The 18,017-nt window shown below is 43.6% G+C and overlaps 1 non-coding gene across 1 annotated transcript; it reads right to left on the bottom strand.

Annotated features, from left to right (window-relative positions):
• Nucleotides 1-358: 358 nt before the first annotated feature.
• Nucleotides 359-431, bottom strand: TRNAF-GAA (transfer RNA phenylalanine (anticodon GAA)). Its single transcript has one exon. It is a non-coding gene; the product is annotated as a tRNA-Phe (tRNA).
• Nucleotides 432-18,017: the final 17,586 nt, after the last annotated feature.

Below are 18,017 nucleotides of genomic sequence, written 5' to 3'. Positions count from 1 at the left end.
GCTGTAAGCTACTCGCGTTCAGCTTTGGGTGGGGGGTTGGGGAACATGAGAGGGTTATGTGAATTGCCTTATTGCCTTACAAATGATGTCTTCCCCTCCTGGACCACCGACCTCCCTTTTGACCAGAACTGCTGACACACGCTTCGTTTTCTTTTCACTGTATTGTATGTAACCTTAACCTCCTACTCCCCTTCCCCATGTTCCTTTTGTTTCAATAAAAATGCTTTAAACCTAAATAATAAAAATTGAGGAGGAAGGACGGACAGAAGAATAAAAAGGTTACTGTTGTTAATTCAACGTTTTCTTCGCCAAGTTTCTAAACTTGTAATGGTTGATGTTTGAGTCAACAAAATTGATCTGCCGAAACCCGGGATCGAACCAGGGACCTTTAGATCTTCAGTCTAACGCTCTCCCAACTGAGCTATTTCGGCCTCCTATGAAACACTTATGTGACTGTTGTGATTCCAGTGAACACACCCTGGAGCTGTTGTGCTCGGAGGAGTTGTTGTCGGGTTCACGGGACTCATTCACCCCCTGACCCCCTCAGACTGGTGAGCGCCTCCGCCTCTTTCTTCCCATTGCCCGGAGCCTGGCACAGAATATACAGAGCAGGGTCCCAGTGCCCAGAATATGCCCATCACAACCACAACTATAGAATATCACTATGAAGGGTGCTTAGGGTCGTTATTGTACCCCTAAAATACCCATCACAATGACTGACCAGAGAATAAGCCTTTGAAATACACCTCTGCCACCAAAGATCCCCCCCCCCCACCAGGTTGCCTGTGCCACAGAATGCGCCAATCAGATCCAAGGCGCTTTTAACGCGACCATCCGAATTATTGAGCCAAAGAAAATACACGGGACTTTTAAAGAGCCCCCGAAACAGAGTGAAGGAGGATGAGACCCAGAATTCCCGCATCTCTTGATGCACCAATCAGAGTGAACGAGGGCAGACACCGTCCTAACTTCACTCTGACCAGAAACAACCCGAACATTACAAATGTAACAAATGCTCTTCTTAGTGAGCACCCCCCTCTCCCCACCTCCACCCCCCCCCCCCTCCGTGTCTGGATGGGGTCTCAGCCCTGCTGCTGTGTCCAGTGTGCACCCCCACGGCTCACCTTTCTGTCTCCGAGGTTGGTTTCAATAAAAGTTTTTCATCCCCTGTTCTCAGCTTCAACGCGAGTCACAATAAAATCCTCCTCCAGCTGTTTCTGCAGCTGGCTCGGTGGTGCAGGGCTCACGTTCTTGCTTTGAGTGCGTCAGGTGTCATCAAATGCAAAACCAACCCCGAGTATTTCAAAGTCACTTGTTTTGTGACTCGCACCTTTTCAAAGTATCCATTTCTTGAAATACAACTTTATAAAAAGAAAAGAGGGAGCGTCCGGGATTTGAACCCGGGACCTCTCGCACCCAAAGCGAGAATCATACCCCTAGACCAACGAGCCAGCTGTGTACTGGAATGTTTAAGTTTTGCATAATGTGTCTCTATCTCTGCTAGAACACTATCTGTATTTTATATTATTCATGTCTGTACCCACCTTAGTCGCAGGAACTCTCAGAGGACATTCCAATTAAGACCACAGACACTACCAGGTTATGACGTCACAGCATGGCACTAATAAGAAAAAAAAAAAACAATTACAAAGGAGTGTAAACTATGTTAATTTATTTTCAGCCTAGCTTCAAGGCATCAAAAAATCCAGCAACATATCCAATATGATGCAATTCCACAATATTCAATTTTCAGGAGTCTTGCAATTAAGTTTCATAATCCAACTTCTGTTAGTTTTTCAGAACAAAACTTTTTCCAATCAGCCCAGTCAACGCGTTTCGCACCTGAGGACTACATCAGGTTTCTGAGTTCCAGTACCACATATTTCGAATGGTGTTTAGTTTACAGTCTGGTTCAGTATCTTCCTGGGGAATCAGTCTCTTCCCCTGGGTGGTATAGTACCCCCCTGATTCATCTCTTCCGTGTGTCCAGGCAGAATGTCATGAAAAAAATACCTAGAATTTGGTTGCTCGATAGTTGTTGCTTCTAAGAATGTGAGGTCACGAAAAGTAAAGCGTACGAGTTTAAAAGATATTCAGTAAAACGCACTAGTGCGACACAAGGGCCCACACTGCTGGTGCTTATTTTTAGTGTCTAATAAGAGATAATGCCTGGTCGGGGAGGACGCAGATGGTCTAAGCTCCAGAGCAGGGTGAGAGGGCATCAGGGTTACATGCCCACTCTTTGAGGGTGTGACGGGCTGTGTCTGTGACCTTCGGCCAATCACAATCACTGGTGCATTCCTACAAAGGAAAGACACCTTTCCCCTTCAGGGAGTGTCCGCTGTCCGGGGCACCTCCAGACAGGCCTTTTATTTCACTGGGCATTTCCCCAGTAGGCTGCAGAATGCAACACACATGGAAAGAGTAAAAAATGAAGAGAGATACAACTATTTCTCCTCTTTATGCCGACTTTGGGAAGGCGTACGGTTTTGCCGCTGCCCCTGGTTCAAGTGATTAAGTAAATCTGGGGCAGCATCAAAATCCATGGGCGTTGCAAGGGAAAACCCACCAACAACACCCATGGAAGGATTCCGACCGCCGAGAACGGCAACACAGCCACTTGCGCAGCTTTGTCTTACTCCATATCTACGAGGCCATGCAACGGCCCACAAAGCGACTTTGTGTTGCCTCATAGATATGATTGAGGCGCCTGAGTCATTGGAGCGTCAAAAAAAGGGACGACCCGGCAGTGCCGGCATCTCATAAATAAGCAATTCAACAAAGAAATTGGACAACGAGTCATGGATACCGTACCTTCCTCTTGTTCACAATGTATTATTAATATTTGTTTTAATAACAAATGTGTGCATTCATTAAATACAACTACTGCGCAAGGGTGGTCAGATATACTCAAAACACAACTAATAATGCACCACCAATGAAGTGAGTTACAATCAAATTCCAGAGAAAACTTTCTAAATTCTTTTTTTTATTCTTACGCTTGTCAAAACATCCAGGGCCTTATTTATTAGGTTCTTGTGCCGCTGGAATGTTTCTTTTTGTGACATTCCGTGGCGCAGGAGCCTGATCCAGATTTACGAAGCAGCACTAGGCCACTTTTCTAGTCTTAATGCTGCCTCGTAAATATCATTCCCTTTAACGCATGGTGTTACTGGGGAGCGACCCCAGCAACATCCATGGCTTTTTGGCACTGCCCCAGCCTTACAAGAAAGCGTAACTCTGAGGCAGCGCCAAAAACATACCGAGGCACAACGAGGAGAAGTATCTTTATTTCTCCTCATTTTTTCTCTTTTTTGTGAGTGCTGCACACAGCAAACATCATAAATGAGGTAATCAGGGTCTTATTTATGAGGCCCTTACGCTGCAGCTGCATCCCTTTTTGTGACGCTGCGGCAGCGTAAAAATGCACCGCACTGCGCCATATTTACAAAGTAACGCATCTATGCAGATGTGTCACTTTGTAAACCACTTCACTACAGTATACCTGCTTCAGGTATAATGCATGCAGATTGTGCGTTCCAACTCAGAAAAACCATGTAGAAGTGGCGCAGAGAAATCTATGCGATTTCACTGCGACACTTCAACAACTTGACTGCGTCAAATCCTTACACCTGATTCAAGCAGGCATAAGGAGTGATGCAGGGCCTTTCACATGGGACTCGCCCCGTGTGTAAGGACACATTGCACAGGCCGCAGCAGTGACAGCGCAAAATCCTAACTACTGGACCACCAGTAAACATGCTGCTCAGAGACACGCTTACAATAAGACACATTGTCAGTGCAGCATGCTGTCAGTGCAGTTTTTGCTATTAAATTAAAGTAGGTATGTAGTGTAGTTCCTAGTTTCCCACTAGGCCCTGCGCATTGGAATAACATAAACAGTAGTATCGACGTGGAACTGCGGATATTCCAGGCCTCCACTGACTATGCTAAACTTAATTGGGTTGTGTTACCAACTAGCTCAGAGGTCACTGGAAACTTTCTTCTCTGCATAGGAAGTGATCAGCTTCCTTGGCACAGACAAGAAGGGATTCAGCTTTCCAACAACCGTGCAACATGACAACTTTGCTCCTCAGATCAAGAGTCGATCTCTAGGGTCGTGTGAAACAATAGACATAGATTTCACTCAGTCAGTCTGATGCAGTTTACTTTCACAGTATGTAGAGAATAGAGAGACGGGCGTGTATCAATAAGGTTAACATTTATTGAACAGTCTTTCTTCTCATACAAGAGAAATGTATTGCCACAATTGCAATAACTGTTATTATAAAAAGTACGTACAGTAAGATAAGAATTGCGAAATAGAACTGTAAAAGCATTGATATGGTTTCTTAGCCATACAATGGTTTAAGAGTAATAAAACATATATACAGTCATATATACATTAGGCTAACATACTCAACTGGTGCTTCTAACTAAGCCTACCCCGGTGTGCCTGACCTAAGCCTAACACGTGAAAAGGGGGAGTAAGTAAGTAGCTTAAGTTAAGTTGGTTTTGCCAAGGTTTGTTTCAAGAATTCTCTTCTAAGGGTTTAGTCAACACCATACCTCTGAATAGAATGATGGAGGATTGGTATCTCCTTCAGGGGTCTCTCTCGATATCCCAGTCACCTGCGAGGGTGAACCGGAAGCGCCGGGACTGGACTTCTCTGCACGAGAAAGGCAGCGGCTTCTCTCAGCGCGTCGGGAGGAAGGAGGGGTGACAGCGTCCGCGGGCAGCTGGGCTGGATGTCTTCGCAGAGGACGGCTGCACGGCTCCTCAAGCGTACTGAACCACAGTTCGCGCTGTAGCGGCGATAATGGTAATCAGTAGCTTCACCACCACAGGATAGCAGGCTGCAGCGACAGAGTGCTAGTTTTTACCAACACTGGTCATGCAGGCAGCTGGCATCAGCAACAGGCAACGCACATTGCTTAAGGCAACGTTGGTAATATTTATACCTGACAGGTGCCGGGTTTGACGCAAGTTTGCTGGACATAAGACGTCAATTAAAGATGTCACTAGGAAGTGGCAGCTATCAGTTGCTCATTAGAGTTCTATTACTAATCAAAACATAGCAAGCGGGGATTTCCAGGTTTGCTAAGTTTTTATCTTGTTGAAGAACTCGGAGTGTTATCTAGGAATATCAGATAGTGACTGCTGCTCTGTCATTGCACTAATTGGTCGCAAAGGAAGTAGCAGAGAGTCATGCTGGAATGTGGCTCTGTGGCTTTGCTCGTGTGAGGCCAGAGATGACTTTTCAGAAAATCGTACTTGAACGGTTATGCCAATATAGGGAATAAAAAGGGCTTTATAGCCGAATAGGGGCATAAGGTCACAGTATCGATCAGGAACCTAGATAAGCACATGACACCCACTCCACGAATTCATGTCCATCAAAATTACTAAAACTAAGCAATTAGATGCATGTGTAACATTGCCCACCCCAAAATACATAAATGCATTCGAAATAGGCGTACTTGTAATACATGGAATTTAGGTACTGTACGTTTTTTAAAGCATAGTAATCATTCAAAAATTATTGCATACGAAATCAATGAACGATTATGCATAAAGAATTACACATGAAGTATCTCTGACAGAAGAAATGCGAGATAAATCATCACATAAAAATGCATTGTAATAACATGTGTGCTAGAGGCTGGTGTAATGTCGTTATGTCTCTAGATGTGTATTTAGAAATAGAAGTGTGAAGCTTCTGTTCTCTAAGAATAGTTTTTACGTTAAGCAAAGAATTGTTCGTGCCAAAAAAAGAAAAGGGTCAATATTTGAAAAATTGTCCAATTCAAAGAAAAAATCAGTTTTACCAAAGCTCCTGGCAGTTCTTTGTTGATCAAAACTGAAGGCCGAATCCAGAGTTCATAGGAACGCTGTGTGTCGGAAAGCTTTTCAAAAGTTATTGTTTCTCTATGGGTGAGAACATCGTATCAGACAGGCTCGCAAAGAATTGGTCTACAAAATCAGGTGATAGTTCAACCAAATTAGATAGCGCTGAAACTTGGCAGGTGTGAGAATGATTGCTGTCATCGAAGTCAGGACCAGCAATGCTCACAGCACGTTGTACCTGGGTGATGTTGCTTTTGTCACTCGCTCCACTGTTACCACTTGGCTGTAGTACAGGAGTCTCCACAAATGCCGTCATCAGGATTGGTAGCCGCTGGGGACAACACAATGCGTGAGCCGTTATTGGACTTAGCAAAGTATCGACGTCCATTGGTACTGCTGATGGAAGTGAAAGACAGATGTCCAACACGCATTCATCGCCGCAAAGCATACACCGTAGCACAGGTAAAATGCAATTTTGCCATATCGGTCTGAATGAAAGGAACCAGGTCATGTTTAGATCTCTCAGCCTGGCCAATCCGAGGACGTTAGTTATCCTGTCCCTGTAGCGCATTGCTAGGATTGTCTCTTCCATTCCCATGGGAGCTATGTCTGAGCCGAGGCTTGCCATAACGAAGCAGGAGGGTCAAAAATAGGATCCCTGCGATGAGTCCAAAAAATAGTGGAATACCACCAAAGATGGAGTGCACAAAATTAGGAAAGATTCCCAAAATTGCCTGGAAGGGTGTTAGCAGTCCCGTAAAGACTGTCTTAAATATGCCTGGGATGCTTGTAGCACTAGACATGTTAAGGAGTTGGTCGAGCATTTGTACGAAATGCACGGGGCAATTTGTTGATAAAAGGTCATGGACCTCAGTAGCCGTCCTTGCGACTAGAAGATCATACGTCTCTTTGGATGACGTTATAGGCACTGTTGTCTGTAAAAGCACAGATTTCATTTTGCTTAATGTATCAATTCGTATAGAATAGAGATTCAGACGAGGCCAGATGGGAGTCACTATGTCTGGAGGCCCGCTCGGGAACAATGCTTGCATACAGCATTTGACCATGGACGTTACTTCTACTAGATAACTTAGTCCGGGCGCGAGGCCACAGCACCTGTGATCCGTTCTTAGAATGTAACTCCCGTTTGCGAGTTGCATAAAGAAGGGCTCTATCTGAGTTGCAGGTGTGACTAGCTGGTGGCATGAAAGGTTGTTTGAATTTCCATCACATGCTCCGTGTAAATTAATACCCTGACACAAAAGTATACCGCTTAGTGAGTGTTTACAGTTCTCACCACTAAGAAATACATTTTTGTCGCTGTCACTATAGCAAGAATGAGTGTATGGTAATTTCCATTCGGATTTTAAGTATCCCTTACCCAATTGTTCATACTGGCCAGCAGGTATGTATTCAAGGCACTTATGAAATCGGAAAGTTGTAATCGGAATTGTGATAATTCCGTGTATTATCCATTCAATGACAGGGCTCTCTGACATTGTCAATGATAATCGCTCGAGTTTCTCGATGCTCAAGATTGTATAGTCTGCTCCTTTCTGTGCCAAACTGATCTGTTTATCAGTAAGGTTAAAAATGGAAAACAATGACGTTGTGTTGATTAAACGCCAAGGCACATAGCCTGAACGAAGATTTTGCAGCGTCCAGCCTAGTTCTATAATAGAGCGTAATTGAGATTGGCCATGTTGTAACATTAGCAAATCTCTGTCTATCACATCAAAGGCAGATGATACAATATTGTCCAAAGAATATATTCTGGAAGACAGAGTCATTAACCCATTGTCTACCACAGAAAGTGTTTTCTCCAAATTAATACGATCAATTTCTCGTATCTTTTCTGCAGTTTCAATTTGCTTTACTTTCCAAGCCTCGTTGTAAGCCGCATAGATGCTGGTCGCTATGAAACGCTTTTGACGCTGTTTGCGTGGTCCAAGAATGAAATCGCGCAAATCAGCACCATCTTTTAATAAAGACAAGTGTTGCTTAATTTCAGCCAGTGTGGATGTAGTTAGCCATTCTAGGCAGAGTTTACCTACACTGTATGTTGTTATTATTCCTGGATGTTGTCTCTGGGAATATCTAGAGTCTAATCTGGTCATTTTTAAACCCTGTGTTTTATTCAGGAACCTATCTTGACAGTTATTTGTGTCTGTAGGCCAGATTAACCACTTTTTCCAATCAGGATGTGTTCTGTTGAAATGTAAAATGTGTGACACGTCTAACTCATTATCTGCAGTTGCATTCTCAGCTATTGGCTTTGGTATAGACGGTGTTTTCATTTCTTTGTTCTTAGCTAGGCCAAGACAGGATGTTTGGTGTACAGTGTCATTTAAAAATAACATTTGTTCTGGTATCATGCAGGTTCTAAATAGTGCTTCAATGCCTTGCACCTGCCAATCTTTTGTACCCCAAATCGTTTTCGTTTCAATATTATTTTTCCAATAATCAAAACCAAATGTCATCATTTTATCATAAAATGCTTCTGAATATATCAATTTAGAATTTGTCAGCATTGTTTTCATTCCTGTTTTATCTAACAGTTTGTAATAATACGTTTCTGCATCACTGGTGTTAAACCCTGAAAAATATCTGAATTTCTCAAAAAATGCTTTAGAACTGCTTTTAGGTGGTGTAGAACAATGTTCCCATTGGTTATACATAAAAACATTTCTAGGCTGTGCAGATTTATGCAAGTAGTGATCACCATAGTGGGTGTAACAGAATAACTGCTCATAACTAGATGAACCTTGTAAATAATCATGATCTGTGAATCTAGCTGACATAACTAAATCAGACATCATGTCATTAATACTGTTAAAGTCCCAATCATCAGAGAATGTACTAGGTGTAACAAAGTCACTTAAGGAAACCTTTAGTTGATGAGGATACTTCAGGATTTCGACCGGACCATAGATCTCATAGTCTGTTTTCTCCCATACTACCCCACCAGGTATTGGAATTGCTGTGACATTTACTGTTGACAGTTCTCTTTTCTTCACGTGGGATGATCTGTGTGGTTTCAGGACTAGGTTGATGTTCTGACTTGCTGTGTCCATTGTAATATATTTTCCTTCAATGAATTTTCCCAAACACAGTACCATGATGAGCCAAAGCAGGAGGAAAAATACACCTAGACTGAACCAGAACTCTAGCCAAGCGGAAACAAGGTAGATTTTCTTCAGTTGATGAAAGAGTTCTGTTGCTTTTTCTTTAAAAGACTTTTTTGTTTCTGGCATCACTTCGGGGTCGTTTAAATCTTCAGAGAAGTTGTCGAAGTTGATGAAATAACCAGAGGCAGTTCTGTCAATTCTTTCAATCTGTCTTTCGGTAGCACTTTCTGATGCCACATCATTGTAGACTGGTGTTGTTTCTTGACGAACTGTTTCAATTTGTGTTTCAAGAGGCACGAGTTCCATGGCATTATTGCATAGTCCTTCATTGTGCACTGCAGGCTGATCGAATGTGATGAGTCTTTCAGTTTGAACCTCTTGGATTGTTGCAAGTTTGGGTATTCTGTTGTTTCTTGGGAGTCCACTGGGCCTACTGTTGATTATAGGCCACATGCTTGTGGTTTTACCAGATCGATAGACACGATTCTGTTCTCCTTTTTACCAGCAAGGGGTGGTAGCACAACTGATCTCGTTCCGGAGACTGCTAAGACAGGTACTGCTTTTCTGTAAGAAGGCCCAAATTCCTTCTTCACCGCGATCTTTTCTCTGACTAGATCCCCAATCTTTGGAATCCAGACAGGCCTTGCTGGGGCTGTTGCGGGTGGTGCCTCGTCAGTGGTATTTGGCTGTTGCTTTAACTTTATGTTGCTTAATGATTTTCTTGTTTCATTCAGTTCCTGTAAAACAGCCAAACGGTCTTTTACTTCAAACTGCTTTGTTTCTTTTTGTACCACTGACATCTGACTATCGAGGTCCTGAACGTTCATTCTAATTCCGAACAATAGTTCGTATGGGCTGAAACCTTTTAGAGAATTTCTTGGCATGTTGTTAAGACTAGTCTGGACACTTATTAAATGTTTGACCCACCCAGTGCCTGAACCTAATACCTTCGCTGTTATAGATTGCTTTATATCCCGGTTTTTTCTTTCTATCACACTATTCCCTCCCGGGGTATGACTGACAAGAATACCACAACCCAATTCCCATGCTAGCCATTGCCTCCTTATAAGCTCGAGAGCTAAAAGCAGGACCCTGGTCAGAATGGAACGTGGTAATTGCGTATATGCCGATATGGACTCGCAAATCTTTTATAACAGTTCTAGCGTCAGCCGAGTGCTGGAGGCCTCATTATTTAAGTGTATTTCGTCTTAAACGTTGTACACTGGGACGCGCTTCTCTTCTTTGATTGCGCAGATAGACCGCCTTATGCTGTCTAGAAGGGATCCTGAAACTACCCTGGCCTGTTCATTACTGCGATCTCTGTTGCAGTCTTCACAATTTTGAGCAAAACATTGAATATCTATACTCATTCCTGGCCACCAGTACTCTGATTGTAATTCTTTCAGAGAGGCTTTGATTGTTTGGTGTTTCAGACCCAACCCCATGTGTGCTTCCAGTAGGAGGAAGCCCCTCCTGCTCCTGTTTGGAATTACTCTATCCTCCACTCCAGGGATTCGAGCAAAAGGAACGGAGTTTGCATCGATTATGTATGCATAATTGAGTGGATAGTTTACGGGTAGTGCTGCACAGTCGCCTTTTACGGTCGTTCTTACTGCCAGCATGGTTTCCCCGTCTATATACTTATCTGTACGATTTTTCGTGGCTACGGAAGCCGAGTTAGTTGCTTCCGCTTTGGCTGTATTAGCCAATGAATTCCCTGCAACGTGAACGCCATCACGTTGAAGACTCTGTGCGTGAATCACGTGAGTCATTTGTAGTTCTTTGTGTAAAAGAGCTACCTCGTTCCAGAGCTTTTTATGCTTTATTGTGGCACCTGTGTCATCTTTGTAGTCGTTTTCGATCCAACTCTGCAGTTTGTTGTTGAAAGAATTGACGCAAAAATGAGAATCGCACACGATAAGTGTGGGGAATTCGCGTTCTGCATTTTCGAGCGCCATCTTTAAAGATCTGATTTCAGTTCTTTGAGCCGAACAGTACTTAACTGATTCAGTTTTTGTTATTTTCGGTTTGATTTTACCGCACAGCCAACGACATTTAATGATCGCACATGCTGCATCGTAGGATTTTCTCTCTACGTTGAAATGCTGTACAAAGCTATCTGTGTAGATTATACAGGCGTATTGTGGGAGAGGCAGGATTTCGATTGGCAGAGGATATTCTTCTTCATATTCTAAATCATTCAGTTCTTTGTATTGCGGGGCGAAATAGTATTTCACATCTTCCGCTCCTAGAGAATCTATACACTGTATCCATTTCGGATCCAGTGACACTGTAGGCAGGTTTACTGGGCTGAATAGCGCTTCGAAGGCGGATTCCGCTGTAAGGATATTAATCCGTTTGCCGTGTGCTAGTTCTCTTTCATTTGCCAATGCGATTTGCACTGCGTTCACAGTTCTTTCTGTGCGACTGAATGTTTTTTCTGCTTGTGTGTACAAGTGAGACTTAATTGAAATTGGTACCTTTTCTCCCTCATTAGAGGTTAGGTATGTGAATCCGCATCTTCCTGGGATGACTCGGATTACAAGATCACGTGTGTTGTCACGTGTATCTAATTTTGTTTTTGCTAACATGTCTGTTTGCAGTGATCTCAAAATTTCTGTGTGTTTTTGAGTCCAATTGATTTGTTTTAAATCAGGTTTAATTAGTTCGTAGAGAGGTTTAACCCTCTCTGCGTAATTTAGGATGTAAGTTCTTCCGAAATTCAGAAAACCTAGTATTGATTGTAAATTCTTCAGCGTTTTTGGAGCTTGGAGTACAGCGCACTTCTCTAAGAAGTTGTCCGCTAGGCTTTTCCCTTCACTTGATAATTCGTACCCTAAAAACAGTACTGTCAGATGGGCAATTCGGGACTTTTTAAAGTTGAATTTGTAACCCTCTGCTGCGAACCCAAGTATAATGGTGTTCACTCTTTTCAAGTGAGTATCCAAGTCATCATCTGTGAGATAAATATCATCTACGTAAGATAATGCTTCATCATCATAGATTTGTAGTAACTCTGTTACCCTAGCTGAGAATAGTCCTGGGCTGTTCTTGAACCCCTGTGGGAGTCGACAGAATTTTTTCTGCGACCCAAATGCGGAGAAAGCGGTCAAGTATCTGCTTTCTGGTGCAATGTTTTGACAAAAGAAACCATTAGAAATGTCTAATGTTGTTTTGTATTTTTTCCTAACTATGTTATTCATTAGGGCTGCACTATGCGAGTTTTGTACTGCAAAAGTTTTGCAACATGTATTAAGGTGTCTGTAGTCCAAAACTAGACGATATGAATTGTCTGGCTTGGAGACAGGAAACAAAGGATTGTTCATTTGAGAGGTGCATGTTTCAATCACCCCCTGGTACTCAAGTTGATCTAAGATCTCCCTGACCTGTTTTTTAGCTTCTTGCTTTATGGGATACTGCCGTTGGGCAGTTGGTTCACTTTTTAATTGGATTTTGTGAGGCGGAGAATCCTCATCCCATCCTACATGATTTTTATACAATGCAGGTGCCTGGGCTACTGCCCATTTCCTTGCATATGTGTATTTTTTATGAATCGGTATGTGATTCGAGAAGGCAGGCATAATCACCTCTTCGCCACGAGGGCACTCCCTGACAAACTCCGGGGGCCAATCTTTTTCAGCTAACAGAATATCATAGCCTTTTGAGAGCTTATCCCAAAACAGACTCTTAATTTTCCTAGTCTTATCACCCTCCATACGCAATGTTATTTCGTATATTTTATGGGGCTCGCTAAGTCTGGCGTCGGCAGTTTCAACCTGAATGTATTCATTCGTGTCCACTGTCTCCAGATGACTCATCAAGTTCTTGCGCGCTATACTGATTTCTGCTGCACTGTCCAACATTGTCAATGCCCACTCCCCGTTTTTCAACTGTGTCCTCAGTATTCTCGGCATGGTTGATTACTCTAATACTGGCTACCTTCTTTTTCTGAAATTGAGATTTCTTATTTTGAGCAGGTTCCTTGTCTTTGGACTTGGTGTGCTCTCCTGGGTCTGACCGTCCTCTTCTTTCCGAATTCTGTGGAAAAGATCGAGAGGGACGTGTATCAATACTTTGATATCTATCAGGTCTTTTTATATTATCCCTATTTCTAAGGTTATATCTTTTCTCAGAGGGCTCCCGTTGGGGAGACTGGCGTTCTCGAGTCGGAGTTCTTTCCCTCCGTCGAGGAGACCTTCCTCTGGACTGGAAAACTTTTTCCTTGGGAGTGGATTGTTTATTTCCATCCCAGCTCTTTTTAGGAGTATTTAAATTATTTTTAATAAATAATTTTTCAGGATTTTCGAGCAGTTGGGGCTTTACTGGTTTTCCACCCAAGCTGTCTCTACCTAATTCTTCATAGCATTTTTCTATGATTTTTGCAAGCTCAACAGGATCTTTTATATCTGTTTCCCTCAACTTCTGGCGAATCGCCACAGATGCTGCTTCTCCCTTTACATTGGCTAATAATATAGCCGTGACCTGCTTGAAGTCTTTCAGTAATTTCATACCTAGATTTAAAGCGGGCTCTGGACCGAATTCATTTTGAATCTGTTTTAGCACGTCTGGTATTACCGCCATAGACGGAACACCGTGTGTTTTTGTGTAAATGGAAGCAAAGACTGTACCCCAAGTGTCGCAGTCCTCCACGTGTGGTGCGATTCCCATAGGAAGGCAGATGGTCAAGATTCTGTGTTTCTCAATAGGGGTAGTATCAGGAAATACTGCCTCTATTTGAGTGATTTTCTGGGCTAACCAGAAAGGAATTTGTTCCCGTTTTACGGGTGTTTTACCAAGACATGACTGTATGTTCTGTGGTGTAATTTTATTTGTGTTCCCCTGATGAGGGGTCAGCTGTGGTGAATTAACAGCTGGCTGGACTGTTGCAGTCCGTATTACATATTGGACTAATTGCCTATGTATTTTTATTAATGTGTTTAGCTGTGCTAACAGCTCTTCTCTAGACATTCTTGTAATGTCAGGATGTGGTGTGTAGCTGGCTAGAACCGGCCACGTGGCTCCTGGTCTACCTAGTGGACCGAGCCTGGTTATGTGATCATTGTGTTTTAGGGCGCCATTAAACCAGAGCAGGTGCTCTTGAAATTTAAGTGGGATTTCAATCTCCTCGAAAGGAGCGTACTCTCCCGGAGGTTCCTCTATTTTGTAATAGTGAAACTCTTGTGTTATTGCGTTTACCGCTGGAAAGTTTATCCATGAATAGAATACCTCTGTCTGCCGATACTCGTGAGCCTCTATCACGAAAATTACTGTACCACCTTGAGGTGTCAGTCCATTTTCTATAAGTTTTAAAGTTATAGATCTTCTTAACTGGACCGGGATGATAATAGCATCCGGGTCTGCTTGTTCGGGACCTTGCTGAGTCGCATCTACTGCGGCCCCAGAGGTGCCGTTTTCTACTGACATTTCAAAAAATGCAGGTTTTTGCAGAGTAGGTCTCCAAGGAGACAAAGATTAGATGCACAATATTTTGGAACACTGTATCCTTCAACGTTGAATAAACCGGAGCTTTACATAGGAATCTCTTCCTACTAAGGTCGGCGGATTTTAACCTTTCACCCACTCCAGACGTCTATTGGAGTATTTACGGGTGAAAGGGGTGTGAAATATGCACGACTGAGTTACTCTACAAGTCTTACGTTAGTTTATCGCCTTACCAAACGTTGGGCGCCATGTAGTGTAGTTCCTAGTTTCCCACTAGGCCCTGCGCATTGGAATAACATAAACAGTAGTATCGACGTGGAACTGCGGATATTCCAGGCCTCCACTGACTATGCTAAACTTAATTGGGTTGTGTTACCAACTAGCTCAGAGGTCACTGGAAACTTTCTTCTCTGCATAGGAAGTGATCAGCTTCCTTGGCACAGACAAGAAGGGATTCAGCTTTCCAACAACCGTGCAACATGACAACTTTGCTCCTCAGATCAAGAGTTGATCTCTAGGGTCGTGTGAAACAATAGACATAGATTTCACTCAGTCAGTCTGATGCAGTTTACTTTCACAGTATGTAGAGAATAGAGAGACGGGCGTGTATCAATAAGGTTAACATTTATTGAACAGTCTTTCTTCTCATACAAGAGAAATGTATTGCCACAATTGCAATAACTGTTATTATAAAAAGTACGTACAGTAAGATAAGAATTGCGAAATAGAACTGTAAAAGCATTGATATGGTTTCTTAGCCATACAATGGTTTAAGAGTAATAAAACATATATACAGTCATATATACATTAGGCTAACATACTCAACTGGTGCTTCTAACTAAGCCTACCCCGGTGTGCCTGACCTAAGCCTAACACGTGAAAAGGGGGAGTAAGTAAGTAGCTTAAGTTAAGTTGGTTTTGCCAAGGTTTGTTTCAAGAATTCTCTTCTAAGGGTTTAGTCAACACCATACCTCTGAATAGAATGATGGAGGATTGGTATCTCCTTCAGGGGTCTCTCTCGATATCCCAGTCACCTGCGAGGGTGAACCGGAAGCGCCGGGACTGGACTTCTCTGCACGAGAAAGGCAGCGGCTTCTCTCAGCGCGTCGGGAGGAAGGAGGGGTGACAGCGTCCGCGGGCAGCTGGGCTGGATGTCTTCGCAGAGGACGGCTGCACGGCTCCTCAAGCGTACTGAACCACAGTTCGCGCTGTAGCGGCGATAATGGTAATCAGTAGCTTCACCACCACAGGATAGCAGGCTGCAGCGACAGAGTGCTAGTTTTTACCAACACTGGTCATGCAGGCAGCTGGCATCAGCAACAGGCAACGCACATTGCTTAAGGCAACGTTGGTAATATTTATACCTGACAGGTGCCGGGTTTGACGCAAGTTTGCTGGACATAAGACGTCAATTAAAGATGTCACTAGGAAGTGGCAGCTATCAGTTGCTCATTAGAGTTCTATTACTAATCAAAACATAGCAAGCGGGGATTTCCAGGTTTGCTAAGTTTTTATCTTGTTGAAGAACTCGGAGTGTTATCTAGGAATATCAGATAGTGACTGCTGCTCTGTCATTGCACTAATTGGTCGCAAAGGAAGTAGCAGAGAGTCATGCTGGAATGTGGCTCTGTGGCTTTGCTCGTGTGAGGCCAGAGATGACTTTTCAGAAAATCGTACTTGAACGGTTATGCCAATATAGGGAATAAAAAGGGCTTTATAGCCGAATAGGGGCATAAGGTCACAGTATCGATCAGGAACCTAGATAAGCACATGACAGGTACAAGACAAAAAATATCACGCAACAATCAGTAGTGTTTTTCTATGAGGAAGCCAGTCTCGTCCAATAGGAGGAAAAACAACAACAGGAATAAAAACACACGACACTGAGGCAGAATATCCATACTAATATAATAAAGAGAGAGCCCAAACCTTTGAGGCGGGTAATCTCATGAACCACAGCACCAATCGCAACACCCAATACAGCGTTGGAAAGGGCAGTTGCAGCAGAAGGACATAGGTTATGCTGACGCCCACCATATACATTTAAAAGGTAAAAGAACCGTGCCAGCAAAGTAGTCCCTTATGGGCATGTCTGCGTTGGGCTGTGGGCATGTGCTGGGGGCGTGAAAAACGCTGGGGGCGTGTGGTACGTTCCGCCTTTAATGCCTTGTCTCATATCATGTGCAAATCCCACCCTGCTCCCTTTAAATATCCCTGCACCCCATAATCATAACCCACCCCTACTCCTTAAAATACCCCAACACCCTTAAACTGTAACCCATCTTAACCCTATAAATATACCCTGTACCCCCAAACCCAAACCTATCCCTAAACCCTAAAAATACCCCTGTACCCAAACCTAGCCCTGAACCCTATAAATACCCATGTACCTCAAAACCCAAACCTATCCCTGAACCCTAAAAATACCCCTGTACCCCAAAACCCAAACCTAGCCATGAACCCTAAAAATACCACTGTACCCCAAAACCCAAACCTACCCCTGAACCCTAAAATACCCCTGTACCGAAAAACCCAAACCTAGCCCTGAACCTTTAAAATACCCATGTACCCCAAAACCCAAACCTACCCCTCAACCCTAAAAATACCCCTGTACCCCAAAACCCAAACCTAGCCCTGAACCCTAAAAATAACCCTGTACCCCAAACCCAAACCTACCTCTGAACTCTAATATACCCATGTACCCCCAAACCCAAACCTAGCCCTTGAACCCTAAAAATACCCTGTATCCCAAAACCCAAACCTAGCCCTGAACCCTTAAAATACCCCTGTAACCCAAACCTACCTCTGAACCCTAAAAATACCCCTATACCCCAAAACCCAAACCTTGCCCTGAACCCTAAAAATACCCCTGTACCCCAAAACCCATACCTATCTCTAAACCCTAAGGGGCAGATTTACAATTACTGGCGCATCCCTGCAAATTAGCAGGGATGCGCCAGTAATTGTGCGCTGCAGCTCCGCCACCCATGATGCGTCGCATTTACAATGCGGCGCACCATGGGAATAAAACGGCACGGATGAGTCACACATCTGTGCCGTAAAAGCGGTGCATTGCTGGAGTTGCGTCGAAAGCGCGACGCAGCTCCAGCAATGCTCTGGGGGGGCCTTTTCTTTCAATGCTGCCTCAAGCCTTACGCCTGCTTCAAGCAGGCGCAGGGTTTTGATGCAGCATTGGCCTAAAAGTGACTGAGTGAAATCTTGTAGATTTCACTCAGCCACTTTTAGGAGGCGTTCCTGCGCCGGATCGCCCCCCCCCCCCCCCTGCGCAGGAACGGCTCGTTATGGCGCAGGGCTTTACAACGTGGCGCATCTCCCAGATGCGTCACGTTGTTATTACCCCGCACCATGGCGCATCTTTTGCGCCGGCGCTGCGTCACAAAAGTGACACAACGGCGGCGCAAAAGAGGAGCAAGTGGCTTGTAAATCTGCCCCTAAAACTACCCTTGTATCCCATAACCCAAATCTATATCTGAACCCTTAAAATACCCAAATACCCCAAAACATATACCTCAGTACCCCAGAACATATACCCCTATACCCATACTTACCATATCCAAATATTTTTTTAAAAACATGCT

Source organism: Lissotriton vulgaris, chromosome 1_1, assembly GCF_964263255.1.
Source record: "Lissotriton vulgaris chromosome 1_1, aLisVul1.2, whole genome shotgun sequence".
In the NCBI taxonomy this organism is placed as follows: domain Eukaryota; kingdom Metazoa; phylum Chordata; class Amphibia; order Caudata; family Salamandridae; genus Lissotriton; species Lissotriton vulgaris.
The sequence above is the reverse complement of the archived record's forward strand: the minus strand, read 5'-3'. Positions and strand labels throughout refer to the sequence as shown.